A 14,704-nucleotide genomic window follows, 5' to 3' on the forward strand; every position below is an offset into this window, starting at 1 on the left:
TAACCAAGGTAGCACAAACCGGAAGACAACTGTGCTTTTTTTTTTCCCCCACGTTTTTAAAAAAAAACTTTTTATTATCAATATCAGATATACAGAGATATCCGGAAGCATAAATGCAATAACAGTAGGCTACAATAACAGAAAGTAACAAACAAACAAACATACAACGCCAGGGGTTACAAACAAAAGTGCAAAGTACAAAAAGAAAATGATGCAGTTTAAACATTACATGAAGACGTTAAATTTGGAGCACAAGTTTAAAGTTTTCACAGCTTTTCTATTACATGAGGTAGATAATGTTCTAATGTAGGACTCTGCTTCCTACAAAAAAGGGGTTTAATTTTTAAGACCTTGGATTTACGGATATAAAACTTGACCAGCAATATGATAAGATTACACACAAAATACTCATTTTCTAATTCTTTCCTATAGTTTGTAAATCCAAACAATACATCCTTCAAGCAAAGTACAAAACCATTATAGATAGAGTCCAGCATAAAACGACAGATGCCTTGCCACAGACTCTGTGTGATCACAAGTCCAAAACAAATGGTAGACAGTCTCTGGGTGCAGGTTACAAAAAGTGCATGTTACATCAATATCCTTCTTGAATCTCACCAGAAATGTCTTAACAGGGTAACAGCGATGAATGATCTTAAAAGAAATTTCTTTGACTTTGTTAACCAGTAGATATCTATTAGAAAGAGACCAAATCTTTTCCCAACATATGTCCTGAACAAACTTATTCCAGGTAGCAATTACATATGGGACAGAAACACATTCAGTTTGGAACAAGGTGCGGATTTTTCTGTTATTTTTACAGGAACCAGGCTGAAAACATAATTTTCCTATAGGTGTGTCAACAGGATCAAGCGAAGGTGTCACAGCAGAAGGTAGAGAAACATTATCCTTATAGAGCATGACAACACCAGATAGAATGGCATCAAAGACTATAGCAAATTGTTTAGGACTGACAGGGATCTTATAATGATGGAGAAATTATTGGTACCCAAATAGCTTTCCCTCCTTATTGAATAGTTGACTCACCAATACAATACCATTCCTGAACCAATTTTCAAAAAACAAAGTTTTCTTTTTGTAACATACATCTCTGTTGTTCCATATAAAATATCTATTTGGAGAAAAATTATGCTTATAAATAAGAGACCATGCCAAAAGTGCTTGCTTATGGAAATTTGAGAGAGAGACAGGAATCCGATCAATATTAGTAGAACAAATTTCAGACCACCCCAATTAGATGACATGATGAGAAATAAAATTCCAAACCGAGGTAGGGTTTTTTAAGTAATGCCTAATCCAATTAAGGTGTTGTTTAATGTACTAAAATCAAGAAAATTGAGGCCACCATTATTATAGTTATTCATTTTATATAATGAGTTTTATTTTTCCAAATAAAGTTATAAAGCAACTGGTCGATATCTTTACCAATTTTTTGTCAACATCTAGGGAAATAGCAGCGTAGGTAAGCCTGGAGATACCCTCCGCCTTAGAGAGTAACGTTCTACCCCTTCTCTCTCTGAAGCCATTGATGAAGTTTTTTCCTGGTTTTCTCTAAAATCGGGACAAAGTTCAACTCACATAGCTTTCTGGGTTTTTGTTATGGCTATTCCCAGGTAGGTGACTGTCTCCTTAATTGGAATATTACAAATCGAAGGTAACTCGCAAGCAGAATACCTGAATTATATCAAAAGCAAGAGGAATCTGAGAGGAGTCCTTTAAGAAAAGCGTAGAAAAGTAAAATTACTATTTTAGTATACATACAACAACAATATCAACAAGTTCTCAACACTTTGTGTATACAACTTGATCACAAAAACATGCCAGGGGGACTAAAGGTTAATAATAAAGATAAAAATAAAGAAAAGAAATAGTTAAATAAATATCTTGTAAAGCTTAAGGTGGTTATACGTTTTAACAGCTTTTTTGTTTGTACATTCGGATATTGAAGAAATGTATTGTTTGATATACCGTATGCAGTCTAGTGTAGACAACTGTAACAGGCTGAGACTCACGTGTGTCGTCATCAAGCAGGCGTGACAAAAAATGTTAATTTTAAGAGGTCAACGACCATGCGCAGTGCAGTTGGAGTTGCTAGATGCCTCACTGTTTACATATTAGCTTAGCTTGCTACTTTTACGTCGTTAGCATTATACCTTTCACAGTGATTGATTTCCCATAATTAATTTGTACAACCATACCACCGTTTGTAAACGGAATACTGGGCGATAGTATACAAGTGCATTGGAGACTGCATTTTAGCTGCATTATCTTAATAATAGCAAGATCGTCTTGTGTAGCCTAGCTACTCTTTTCTTGGTTACAGTTACAGTCTTTTACAGGTTGTCAGTGTTCTCTAATGTAACGATATAGAGGAATGAAATACCTGTCTTTGGCTCCAGGGGCTTCATGTCATAATATTCTCTATCTACAGTATCTACTAATTCGAGGAATCTCTGTCTGTGAGTGAGTGAGTGATTGTGTGTGTGTGTGTGTGTGAGTGTGAGTGTGAGTGTGAGTGTGAGTGTGCGTGTGCGTGTGTGTGTGTGTGTGTCCTTTGCATATCTCGAGAACCGTTCGTCCGATCTACTTCACACTTGGCGGGTGTATTGCTGGGGACCCAAGGACGTGCAGTGTCGGATTTGGTGCAATTTGGACACGCGACACGTTCAATATTACTAAACTTTGAATAAACAAGCGAACAGCGCTCTGTGCAGCAGCAGGGCTCAAGCGGTACGGGCACATGCAGTTCTCGAGAAAGCTGCACTACGGGCACGAGCGGTTCTCGAGAAAGCTGCAAGCAGCAATCGGCCCGTTTCGGACAGGCACGTTTTGAACGGCCACTGCACTAGTTTTGTTAAACATTTAAATGACGTTACAGCAGGTGGGAGTGGTTGGATAGCTGGGGTGGGACTCTCTGGTAGACTCTCTGATCCCTGTGTGCTCTGAATCACATGTGTTGCACGTCAGTGAAGGTCTCCGCCTGCCAGCCTAAGCTGTACAGGCCGTTCACGGTTGGTTGTAGTGTATACCTGTTTGTAGTGATAGCTCATAGCTTTAAACACTGAATCTCCTTGAGTGTAGTGGATAACTGGGGTTTGCATCTAGCTGGGGTGGGGTGTAGTTTGGGGGCCGTTGTTGCCTCCCATAGTTGTCTGTGCCATTCAGTCTACTTGCTGTACATTATGAATTTCCAATAAAGCATTGTATTTTTCTATGTGGTTGTTGTGTTTTTGGATATAACCTCAGACCTCTGACTCCGGACCATACCGGTTTAAAGGTGGTGGCAGCAAACGCTACTCGGCTTTACTAAATTGGCTTCAACCCTTATCTTAAGGTTTATCACAATATATTAGCGCCAAAGAGATCAAGCAAAGTACACTGCCTTGGGCTACACCATAATCAATGGTAACAGTTTTTGAATATTCTCCAAGTTATACATACATTTTTCTTCCAGTAATATTCCAGAGAGACCAACCCATTTCTCAAGGCGGTTAAGTAAGATGTGATGGTCAATAGTGTCAAATGTGGCACTAAGGTCCAGCAGAACAAGGACAGAAACACCTCCAGCATCAGCACTCAAATCATCTAGGACTTTCACAAGAGCTGTCTCAGTGCTATGATTTGCCCTGAAGCCAGATTGGAATTTTTCTAGGATGTTATCTTAGATAGGTGTTTACTCAGTTGTTTGAGCACTGCCTTTTCTAAAACTTTGCTCAGAAATGGTAGGTTAGAGATTGACCTGCATGTCAGGTACGATTATGAATTTGGAGTAATAGAAGCAAGTTGCCTAAACGAATGAATAATATAATGATATAACACACTACTTCCATTTGTTTAATTCCAGATACTTAAGATAAGAAAGGGCATGTTTCTAATCAGTTTCTGGACATTGTACCAGTCACTGATGGCAAGGCCACACCATTGTAATGACAGTGAAAGAGGTGCTTCTAGCTTTGTGGGCTTGGGACAGATGGGGCTGCGGTCATGACATGTATGATAATTTAACTTACATGAGTGTTTTTAACCAATAAATGTATGTTGCTTTGTATTGTTTGGCATTACTCTCATCTTAACACAGGGAGCAAAAAGGAATGGCCAAGCAACTAACAGAAAGTTTCCCCATGATTATCGCTGTGGCTTGTGCTGCCCATCGCCTTGCTCTGGTTTGCAAGGATGCCTCAAATGATGTAAAATACATGGCCACTTTCCGTGAGCACCTACAGGAATTGTTCAAATCGAACTGCAGCCCTGAAGAGAGCAGCTATCACCCTGGGTGTTGCTGACTTGAAAATGACGGTACATTACAACACATTATGCTATACAAATGGTACTTATCATAACATGAACAGAAGTGCTACATATTGTTACTATTAATCCTATTTTCAGGAGGTAAAGGACACAAGGTAGCTGTCGCAGCACTTGGCCATCCAGACCCTGCAACAAAACCTCACAGCAGTGCTTGCCACTCTGGTTGAGGAGGCACAGGTTCGGCGATGCCCTATTGCTAAGGGGCTTTACACCTTTTGTGCCACTTACCATTTTGTGGCATCGGTCTACCTCCAAGCAGATGTTTTGCCACATCTGGCACGCCTCTCAATGGTGTTCCAAAGAGAACATGTGAACTTCCTTCACATTAAGGAACAAGTATGTTTAGGTCTGACAGTAGTATCCATGAGGTAATAGCTGGTTGTAAGATAGATACAAACACTAACGACATTTATCATTTCTTTTAGGTGCCCATCACAATCCAGACTCTGAAATAAATTAAAGATGTAGGGGAGACCCCACTACCTGGGTCTTTCTTGTCACAGCTCCACAATGACCTTGATGCTCACCTCAGACTTGGAGCATTTAACATCCGTTTATACATCTCCATAATGAACAGAGTAAGACATTTTTATTTACCAACTCATTTGAAGAGTGCATAAACTATATTCTAACTACATTAGCATTCTAACTACATTACTGCATATAGTACACTCTCCAAAACTGTAAAATAGAAGTAATACATATTTTTTTGTCTTCCTTCATTTATAGGTCAAGTCGGATCTTCGTAACAGGCTCCAAGAGGAGCACTTGGTTGCCTGAGGATTATAACAAATGGCCCAGCATAGAAGAATTCAACTACACAAGGGCTGTACAACAGTTCTTTTCCAAACCTAGAAAGATAAAATTCAGCTTGCACGCTGTGCCACCACTAACTGTAATTGTAATTCCCTCTGGGATGTCTACCACCTCGGGAGCAGGTCTTAACCATACCTCCAGCTATATCATTCCCCATGATGAAGTCAACACCCTGAACCCTGAGGACCGTGCAGCAACCATGAAGAACCCAGAGACCAACTTTGACTGCACATGCACATGATGGAGAGGAGCAGGTACAAAACCCATCTCAATGCCTTGGAGTATGGTGTGGGCATTACAGGAGGATTCTTCACTCAAGGGCAGAACATCAGACAGGATAAATGATTGTGACCCACCAGTGTCTCTTAATATCTGGATAGGCTGCTGGTCCTCAGCATTCCCTGTCAAAGACACAAACCCATCAAAGATGAAAGGCTTAAAACATTCATCGGGCTCCTCCACTGGCCTGTCAGGTGTTACCTGGGAACCTGAGGGAGAGACTGTTTTAATCAAACCAACACCCTTGGGTTGCATAGACCGTGGGGGCTGCTGTTTGTGCCAAGCAGTCAGCAATAACGTGACCAGACTTGTGGCAATAAAAGCATTCACTGTCAGATTTAGGGCTTGGAGGGGACACTTTAGGGCGCATGGGCTGAGAATCCATTTTCAGGGAATTCTCATGAAGGATAGAGGATTCACATTTGCCCACAAATACACTCTTATGTGTCAATGCAAATTCCTCTGCCAAGACCACCGCTTGCTGTAAAGTGGTCACTTTCTGTTTAAGTAGACCATGGTACGCTCTGGTACACAGTTCTTAAACTCCTCCAACAGCATCAACTCACATAATGAGCTAAGGTCTGTGGCCTTACTTGCAAGACACCATCGGTCAAAGAGTGTTCCTTTCAACAAACGTTGTCTGTATGCCTCTGGTACAAGCTCATATGCCCTAAGTATAACAGCTTTGACAGTGTCATACTTTAAACTATCCTCGATAGAAAGGGCTGCGCAAGCGCTCTACCAGTTAACTTGCACTGGAGCAATAAGGGCCAGACATCTTTCGGCCAGTGCAAGGCAGCAGCAATACGCTTAAATGCACTAAAGTATGACTCCACTTCGGTCTCCCGAAACGGAGGAACTAAGGCAATGTTGTTACTCACATCAAATGCTGGCATGGAGAAAGATAGAACCGAAGGAGGGAGCACAACAGGGGGTTCTGTGTTTGATGGCTGGGACACACCAGATCCAGTCCTCATTTGGGACAGCAAATCAAGCTGACGCATCTTAACTGCAGTTTCAGCCTCAAGCCTACAGACTTCTAACTGGAATTCCAGCTCCGCTTTACGCACTTGTGCCTTTTCCTGAGCATCAAGCTGGAGGCGGGCCAAACACACTTTCAACCAGGCATCAATCTTAGATCCCGAGGGAGAGGATTCAGTAGAGAAGGGTTCAAACCGTGACAATGAAAGAGGTGGCTTAACCTCAGCCTGCTTTACAGCAGTACTCACCCCCTCCATGGGAGACTCAGGGCGACTCACAGCCGTGAACACCCCACCCCAGACCATCCGAAGTTGCCTGCTGCTCAGGTAACTGAATGACACCTTTTCTCACCAAGTCATCCAAAATAATGGCCTTTAACTCACTCTTAACAAGAGATCTAGATACAGGAATACCATAGGGCACAGCAATCAAACACAAGTCATCCTTCCTACACTTGTCAAGCTGCTCCAAGGTATGACTACTTAAAAACCCTTCCAAATCAAACACAGCCATTCTTGTCAGAACTACTGCTTATCCCTGAAAGACAGCCACAACTCAACAGGTTGCGTCAAAAAGAGCTATGCTCCTGAACTACTACAAAATATCCTGGACTACTACAAAATATCCCAGACTACAAAAGATCCCAGACGAGCCCCCATTTATGTTACGACCCCTAAAAGTTGTCTAGGGTACCAGGGGAGTAACATAAACTGAGTCCAAGAAAAAGGGAGCAAAACAGGAATAAACTGAACAAAAGACAATTTATTTTACAAAAGGCTCAATCAGTAAGTCAAAGGAAGCTTTAAAAGGCTTCAGGGTGGCCAAGGCCAAAATAATAAACAAAACAACCCACACTGCCTAGAAATAAAATAACTAAACTGGGTTAAACCAAAGGTACAATTGAACTCCCTAACTGACCAAAAACAGGGGAAAAGGGGGGTTAGGTAAAACAAATGGCAGCACACCCCTACAGAGCTTCCATAATATCACAATCGGAGCCACAAAAGAAACAGATGAAACAGGAAAAATAGCAAATGCTACAGCACACACATAAACTAAGGGGATGGCTGATGAGTGGCCAAGTGGCAGTGACTGGAGCTTCTCTCCGGCTTTTATACTGGTCCTGATTGCCAACAAGCTCCAGTGAGGCCACCGCACACACGGGGGGGGGGGGGGGGGGGGGGGTCTGAAACAGAGAGAGACAGACAGCAACACACCTCAAACCATGGCCAGGATTTGGCATAGGCCGTAACAGTTTACAAAGGACATTTCAATCGTAAGACACATTTTATTTTTTAACAAACGTTTTTCTTATTTAACCATGAACAAGCCCTTTCCCTAACCTTAACCAAGTTGTTTTAGTTGCCTAACTACTACTACTTGGTCGGCCTCAGCCGGACTTTCAAAAGGCTGCTCCACACACTCCGATCCGCCATGAGGCTGGCCAGCTTGCTGGTCTTCTCCGCTCCGGTGTCCTTTTTCAGTACCCCGACATACAAGGTCTTCTGCCCGCCGCGCCTCTTCTTGCCGTGAGTTGGTTCCCACAGGAGAACTTGATGGGCCCTGAGCTCCGGGTGCCTCTGGCAATGACCTGCCAGCTGCATTCTTCGTGCTGGTATCTTGTCACCAACCCTTGGGAGCTCGCCGTAAAGGATGGTGTTGTTCACATGTTCCCACCAGGAGATGCCAAGTGCCACCCACAACATCGGGTGTAGCAGCCATTGAGGGACTTCTCGAGGGTGGGGGTGAGGGTCCATGACTCGCAGCCGTAGAGCAGGACAGACTCCACGGTGGCAAGGAAGAAGGAGATTTTGACCCCTCTCGCCATGTTGGAGCCCCAAATCTTCTTCAGGTCATTGAGAGCCTTTTATGCCTCGGCCTTCTGAATTTTGATGTCCTGCTCAGATGAGTTGATCCAGGACCCAAGATATTTGAAGTCCTTGACCTCCTTCAGCTCTCGACCTTCCAGTGTCTTCAGGGGTGCATGCTCAGGTGTGTTGTACATGACAACCTCTGTCTTCTTAGCGTTCAGGCAGAGGCCCACCTAACTGCATTCAGCCTCCACTTGGAGGAGCAGTTCTTGCACCTGTCCCACCTCGTCAGAGAGCAGTGCGATGTCATCCGCAAAGTCCAGGTCTGTCTCCACAACTGCTGGATGGCGTCTTGACCTGCTCGGAATGATGGTAAATCCGAGCTCGGCCTCTCGCCTGACTATGGCTCTCCGCAGTGTGAAGATGATGATGAACAGGAAAGGGGCTAGTGTATCCCCTTGTAGGACCCCTGCTGTAATCATGAACCAATCGGTTTCACCGTCCTGTGTTATCACTTTAGCACGTGTTGGTGTGCATCGACTCAATTGCACGGAGTAGACGGGGTGGTACACGGTAGGCCCTCAAGATTTTCATCATCTTGCCCCGGTGGATAGAATCGAATGCCTTCTTGAAGTCGATAAAGGTCAACACTGCTGATAAGTTGTTGGACTTCACCTCCTCGATGATGCGCCTGAGGGCCAGTATTTGAGTAACAGTGGAGCGTTTTGCTTGGAATCTGTTCTGGTTGTCTCTGAGGTGAGCATCAATGGCACCTTTCAAGCGGTTCAGGATCATCCTATCGTACATCTTTGCAACAATGCACGACAGACTGATACCCCTGTAGTTGTCTGTGTGGGACAGATTGCCAGCCTTGGGTATAGGGATGATGTTGGAGTATGACCACTAGTCTGGCTTGTCATTCTTCATCAGTGCGTCATTACACATCCCCAGCACGATGTCATCCAGGTCACAGTTCTTGAGCACTTCGGGAGGTATGTTGTCTGGCCCAGAACTTTTTCCTTGTTTGAGGGAAGCTCTGACTTTGGCGTACTCTACAGCAGTGAAAGGCCCGTCATTGATGTTCAGGTCTATAAGGATGTCGGGGATCTCCTCATTGGCACCTTCCACTTCTGGAGCACTGCCAATCAGGTTACAAAAGTGAGTGAACCAGGTGGTAACTCTCTCCTCTGGGCTTGTCCCTGCGACTTGTCCCTCTTTTGCCTTCTTGCGCCCTGTGATGTCATTGATGACTTTCCAGGCCTCGCCGTATTTCTTCTCGTCATTCTCCGCCTCTATCCTCTGCACATTCTCCATCAGCTCCTCCTCCTTGAGCCTATTGTATGTGTTGAGGAGCTGCTGCTGAGCCTCCTTCCATGCACTCTTGTTCTCCTCAGACTGGTTGCTGTCCAAGTTCTGGCATGCCCCCTTGACCGCTTTCCTCGCCTTCACAATGTCTGGGTGCTGTGTCCACAGGGACCGCTTGAGCCACTCCTTTTCTGGAACACACTCCTTCCTTGCCACTTCGTTCACTTTAATGAACCGCTCGTATCTCTCTGTGGGGTCCTCTTCCTCCTCTAGCAACTGGAAGCAGTTGCGTACCACGACTGTGTAATGCTCCTGGAGGTCTGGACGAGTCGAGAACAACTTCCAGTCGTACCTGATCTGACTGTTCGGCTTGGGAACCCTGAGGCTAAGCTGCGCCTTCATGGAAACTACCTGGTGATCTGAGCTGACTGTATTAAACGAGTTGTAGGGCTCAGCATTAAGGATGCTGTTCCTCCATTTGTGACGCACCAGGATGTAGTCCAACTGACGAAGCATGCCAGTGCCCCGGTCCTTGAAGGTCCACATCTTTCCTCGTCTCTTCTGGAATTGAGTGTTCGCGGCCAGAAGATCATGCTCGGTCATGAGTTCTGCCAGATATTTCCCGTTCCGGTTTGTGGTGTCATGGTATGTGAATGGTGCATCGTCAGGACCCAGCCTGGCGTTGAAGTCTCCCAGTATTGCCAGGAAGTTGTGTGCTGCTACACTCCTGATTGTGGCCCGTAGATCCTCATAGAACTTTTCGACCACTTCTTGGTGGGTGAGTAGACAACAAGGATGTCAGGAATCTAGGCTGAACCCAAATGCTGACCAGGACGAACAGGTAAGATCAAAATTACAGTGACGAAGAGAAGAAGACTGGTGGTTTGAGCTGGGGTCTTGGGGAGGGAAGTCTGTGGGGAAGGCAGCCAGGTGGAGGTGATTCCCAGGATGAGAGCTGGCTGGCAGGGCTTGGCGAGCAGACGAGGCGGGCAGGCAAACAGGCGTTCCTGGAGACAGGGAGAACAGGCGTAAAGCTGCTGGCAACAGGCAGACTGGCAAACAAGCAGGCAAAGCAGGCAAACAGACAACTAGAGAGCTGGAAGTGTGCACAACAACAAACCATGTATGGCACAACGATCCGGCAGTGACTGGCTCTCTCTGCAGCATCTTTATACTGGAGTGAAGAGGAGTGGTGATGGCTTGATCCGGGACAGGTGTGCTGATTGTGGATGAAGACCAGGTGTGGAGAGAGAGCAGGCAAGGGAAACAAATAGCCAGACAGACAAAAACCAAAACACACCCACAACCAGCAGACAGGTTCACGGAGGCTGGATCGTGACAAAGGATGGTTGTAACTGGATTGCTGTCAAACTCTGCAATGAGGATTCTCTCAGTATGAGGTCATGATCCGCGAAGGGCCTTCCTAGCACGGTGACTGAGTAGCAGCCCCACTCCTCCTTGTGATGCCTGAGCATCGTTCCTCCATGCTGACGATGTGATGAGATACCAACCCTCGATGCGGCTGAATGCTAACGGATCGACATGCACTCGCCTGTGCTCCTGTACTCCCAGGATCTCAACTCCATACTCCTCAGCACAATGGGCCATCTCCTTGGCCCTCACCTCCTCTCTCAACGTGTTTGTGTTGAAAGTAGCCATGATGAACGGCCTCTTACAACGCAGAAGCGGTTTGGACCGAGTGCTGTTCTCGGACGGTTCCCCCCCGTGAAGGTTTATGGAGCCGTCGTCATTCTGCCATCCCTGGATGGGAGGACCAGCACTGCTGTCCGCCACTTGAGTCCTATGGACTCCCGCCACTGGAGCCCGTATAGGATTTGAAGTTAGTTGTACAGCCATATTTGAAAGCCTTATGATGCGAAATAGAAGGGCTTGGCGGGTCGCAAGTCCTCATCCAAGTCCTGGAGAATAGTCGGATCCTCCAGCCTAGTCTCTGTCATGCCAATGACAATCTGGGAGACACCAGGTGGGTAAGACTTCTGTCAAGTCGATGACGAAGCCTTGCTTCTCTTGTAACCCTGAGAGGGGCCCTTTACCGGGTACTGACAGCCAGGGGAGCTGAGCCCGGGACTCGCGTAGGGCAGGGGCGTCATTCCCTGAGGTACCCTCACTACCCGCTACCCACTAACCATAACCTTAACCAAAACCTTAACCAAGTTGTTTTACTTGACTAAACTTAACCATAACCTTTACCCTAACCTTAACCAAACTTGTTTTACATGTTTAAATTTAACCAAAGTCGTACTTGCCTAAACGTAACGTTAACCAACCTTTGGGATGGAGCTCAATTTGTGGTGGAGGAACATATTTAAATTCGTGGCAGAGGAACGTATTTCAATTCGTTGTGGGGGAACGTAATTCAGTTCGTGGTGGAGAAACGTTATTTTCCCAGAGGGGTTCTCCAGGATGGCATTGAGATTTACCCTCATCCTCCTCTCTGCCACCGCCTCCAGACTGTCCAGTTTGTGTCCCACTACAGAGCCAGCCTTCCTCACCAGCTTGTTAACTCATTGGCCATTTGGTGGCTTTGCTTAAAAATAAATTTTATAGGTTGAAATAATGTCGTCTATAAAATGTTGAAATGACGTGGATTGATGTCGTCTATGAGCCGTTGAAACGACGTGGGTCGAAAGACCAACGTCAGCCCCTCCACTAGACGTCGTATCGACCTCCAGGAACAACGCTGATTAGACCTCTGATCGACGTTGAAATGTTTGCTGGGCACACAGTGTCCGTACTTTTGAAACTATTTATTCCAAACTTGTCGGGCCTCAGGATCTTGCACCAAATGTGCCTTCTAAGTTTATTCTAGCTAGTTCGATTTCTAGCATTAGCGGTTAGCTTAGCACAAATTGAAATTCGTACTGTGTTGTTGTTCTCAACAAAGTTGGCACAGTCCCTAGGGGTGTTGTCATTAATGTGCCCACCAAGTTCCAAGGTCATAGGCCACTGTGAAGTGGACATGTGATAGATTGAATAATGTCAGAATCGGATTGGCTAATAACTCAATCATCACGAAAAATGCTATTTATGTTTGGGCATGTCCATGGACCATGCATATCAAATGGTGTCATTTGGACTTATGGTTGAAGAAGATTATCAAAGGTTTCACAGAATTTCCAAGATGGCAGCCAATCTACCCAGACGGACCTTATGGGTCCTTGAGGCAAATTTGTTCAGCATGCAAAATGACACCTATACCAAGTTTCAAGTATCTAGGTCAAACGGGGCAGCGGGGCTGACCGTTTAAGTTTGACTGCATGTTATAGCGCCCCCTGTGGCTGAAGTGCTACCAAACCGCTTGGAGACCTGCTTACCGGGGTGTGCTATGTGTGCGCCAAATTTGAAAAACGTCTACCAATCAGATGCTGAGCTACAGCCAATACCAAAGGGGGAAGAATAATAATAATAAGAAGAATCTGACCAGAAACAATAACACCTAATAAAAAAGAAAATCTGGCCCATATTCCGGGCTGCTAATATACGCATGCGCTGTCCTCGTCCTATATTGCCTCAGGCAGACAGCGTAACCATGGCAACGGCTCTTTGATTCCACCTCTGCCCAACACATGATGTTGTTACCATAGCGACCATCCTAGCAAAGACCTGGAAAAAAGTTGTTTTTATTAAAAAAAAAAAAAAACTACTTAAAAATATATATACATTTTAGCTTTGGATGCTAACACTTTCAGCTTGCCATTTCTCCAAATAAACCCCCTATTTAATGTCAAATATCTTGGCACATTGTAGCGTCTGCTGTTTCAGCATACTAAAATGTTTAATAGCCATTTTTTTTCTTTACCATCAGATACTGAAAATGTCAAGATGGTGTACTGTCTTATGGATTTGGTTGAGTTGACATGGAAATACTAATCATAATTTTGAAAACTAGAAAACTACCCATAATACTGTAGAACATGATGTGATGGTAAAATATACCAATCACAGACAACAACAATGTAGCACTAGACATGCATTTTTTTTAATACACAGGTATAAAGGGTTGATTTTGATAGTAAAGACATTTTACTTATATTTGATGAACTAAATAAGAATATTCTGGTTATTGAATCTTTACATTATATTTGGAAAATATCATATATGCAAACAGGCAAATGAAAACACTTTTTTTTTCAAAATAGAATTTGTGTATTAAAATGGTATATAAGAAACAGTAAAGCAAGAAAACCCCTTAATGTTTGAAGGCTTATGTTGTTGTTTTTTTTATTTAAATACACATAAACAGATTGTGTGTTGTGTGTGTGTGTGTGTTTTTATTTTTATTTTTTTTACCTCTTATACAATGTATCTTTGTACATTTTTTGTATATAATTGCATAATTGAAAATAAAGCATTTTGAAAAAAGGGATTTATGTTTCACTGTAGTATGATGAAATTCAGGTTAGTATTGAACAATTCTACAATAAATATGTAATCAGTCAAAGTGAATCATATCCATCATATCAGAGGTGGACCACACTGACTGGACCAGATCTAATTTTTTTTTATTAAAAAAAATAATATTGGCCCCATTAGCAGACAACCCTATTCATATTCTGCTGTACGGTTGTATTAACTATTAATGGGCTGGACGGTATGAATTTTTTACGCTATATTTTGCAAACACCTTATCAGGTGTTATCATATCATCCTTATATGTGTTATGATATCATCTTACAGGAACATACATGCAGAAATACAGCAGCGTTTGCCATGGCAACGGTATTAAATGTCATTGGAAGCTGACAGAGAGAGAGAGAGAGAGAGAGAGAGAGAGAGAGAGAGAGAGAGAGAGAGAGAGAGGCAGGTAGAGAGACCCTGACAGAGACAGAGCTAATTCTTGTGCTAATTATCTCCACATTAACCAAATTAAAGAACCTCATTACAAAATACAGGAGGAGTGACATTTTTAATTCAATGCCCAAAATATGAAACCATCAGAAAAATATTCTTTCAAAAAAAAAATTAAATTTGAGTTTTTCTTTACCAGCTGTCATACTTGGAGAGGAAGATGATACCATGTTTATATTATATTTTACTAGTTTGTTGTTAATTTATAATATTGCACCTTAAGTTTCCTTTTTTCTTCTGACTTTTTGCATTTTAACAGTCATGCCAATAAAGTATATTTGAACTTGAATTGCAGTTATATTTAAACTTTATGA

General features: G+C 43.6%; 1 pseudogene; it reads right to left on the minus strand.

Moving 5' to 3' along the window:
• Nucleotides 1–9,119: 9,119 nt before the first annotated feature.
• Nucleotides 9,120–11,378, minus strand: LOC139909976 (uncharacterized; annotated as a pseudogene).
• Nucleotides 11,379–14,704: the final 3,326 nt, after the last annotated feature.

Source organism: Centroberyx gerrardi, chromosome 17, assembly GCF_048128805.1.
Source record: "Centroberyx gerrardi isolate f3 chromosome 17, fCenGer3.hap1.cur.20231027, whole genome shotgun sequence".
Lineage (NCBI taxonomy): Eukaryota > Metazoa > Chordata > Actinopteri > Beryciformes > Berycidae > Centroberyx > Centroberyx gerrardi.